General features: G+C 40.2%; 1 pseudogene; it reads right to left on the reverse strand.

The window, feature by feature from the left end:
* Positions 1-477: 477 nt before the first annotated feature.
* Positions 478-1,346, reverse strand: LOC102827959 (annotated as a pseudogene).
* Between the last annotated feature and the right edge of the window lie 649 nt (positions 1,347-1,995).

Consider the following 1,995-nt stretch of genomic DNA (forward strand, 5'->3'; position numbering starts at 1 on the left):
AATCCAGCTTGAACATCTGGAAGTTCTCTGTTAATGTATGCTTGTAGCTGTTTCTGTATTACCATGCGAGTAAAACTTTGGGATATCAAAGAGATTGCCCAATGATTTCCGCATTCCTATGGATTCTTTGGAATGGGCACAAATACAGATCTCTTCCAATCAGTCGGCCAGATAGTTGTCTTCCAAATTTCTTGTCAGAGATGAGTGAGTGCCTCCTGTGCTACCGCACTTTCTTGAAATATTTCAATTTTATTCCATCAATTCCTGATGCCTTGTTCTTTGCTAATTCCTTCAATGCACCTCAGACTTCCTTTTTCAGTATCATTGTCTCTTGATTATATGCTACCTCTTGAAATGGTTGAACATCAACCATTTGCGTTTGGTACAGTGACTCTTTGTATTCCTTCCATCTTCTCTTTATTATTATTATTATTTAATTTATCAATTATTTAACGAGGTTCTTTCTTTGCAAGAAATCTAGAATACTAATTTGTGAGAATAAATTCCATTTGTGAGAGCAAACACAGCACACAGGTAACCTTGGAGATGGAGAATGGCTTTGATTTTTGGCATAATTTGTGAGTCCACTGCTTTCTGATCCACTTTGTCCTGCTCTGTTAACTTCGTATTTCTCTTTCTTAGTGTCGAAGATCTCACCTTCTTTGTGTCTGGGCTTCTGAAGATTCTTCTTCTTGAAGTAAGCATCCATGAGATATTTGGGGATATTCACACCACTGATATCAATTTTGGTGGAGGTGGCAATGGCAAAGTTCTGGTGTGTTCTGCACAGAGGAACTCGATTGAGGGGCAGAGGTCCAGTCTCAAAGAGCAAACCACTGGTCAGCTGCTTCAGGAAAACCACTCTCTTGCCTCTATGGCGCCTAGTGAGGATGATCAGAATGGTCCCAGGAGTGATGCTGGACCGCAGTCTTCTGACATGCTGACTGAAGGTTTTTTTTGCCGTGGCTCAACAGTTTCCTAGACACATCTTCAGTTGGGTAATACCTAGGTATTTTGCACAGTTTAACCACTCAGGTAGCACCATTCTTATCACCACCAATTGGGTTTGTGACCATAGCAAGAACCATCTCCTTCTTCTTCTTTTCAACCCTGGATTTAGTAGCTGAATATTTCCTCTTGTACATGGCCTTTCTAGAATACATGGCTGATCAGGAATACCTGCCAATTCCTCAGTCTAGGACAGGATTTCGGCTACAGTGCGGCTTCCCCTGCTTGGGTTTTGTGCCCTTGAGGTTAGTCTTCTTAGCTTTGCCACTGGCATTTGCTTTTGTGATTTTGGGCTTCTTCACCTTGGTAGCTGGCTTCTCAGCCTTTTCACCCACCATCTTGCAAGATGGGAAAGAGCCCATCTTTTCTTGATGCTTTCTGCATCATTCAATAATTTGCACAGAGAATCTTTCAATAATGAAAGTTGAGGCTTGAATTTTTTTCTTCAGTTCCCCCAGCTTGAGAAATGCCGAGTGTGTTCTTCCTTTTTGGTGTTCTGACTACAGATCTTTGCACATTTTATTGTAATATTTGGCTTTATCTTTTCAAGCTGATCTTTGAAATTTGTTCAGCTCTTGTACCTCCTCATTTCTTTCATTTGCTTTAGCATCTCTACACTGGAGAGCAAGTTTCTGTGTCTCTTCTGACATCTATTTTGACATTTTCCTTCTTTCTTGTCTTCTTAATGACTTTTTGCTTTCTTCCTGTATGGTTGGTGTTCTTGATGTCATCCCACAACTCTTTAGCGTTTATTGTATCAAATCTCTTCTTAAATGATCTCTAAATTCAGGTGGGATATATTCAAGGTCATATTTTGGTTCTCGTGGACTTATTTTCATTCTCTTACACTTCAGTTTGAATTTGTATGTGAGTAATTGATGGTCTGTTCCACAGTATGCCCTGGCCTTGTTTTGACTGATGACATGGAACTGTTCCATGTATTCCATCTGGTGAGGTCCATGTGTATAGTTGTCTCTTATACTGTCT

Source organism: Chrysochloris asiatica, unplaced genomic scaffold (assembly GCF_000296735.1).
Source record: "Chrysochloris asiatica unplaced genomic scaffold, ChrAsi1.0 scaffold00191, whole genome shotgun sequence".
NCBI classification, from domain to species: Eukaryota; Metazoa; Chordata; class Mammalia; order Afrosoricida; family Chrysochloridae; genus Chrysochloris; species Chrysochloris asiatica.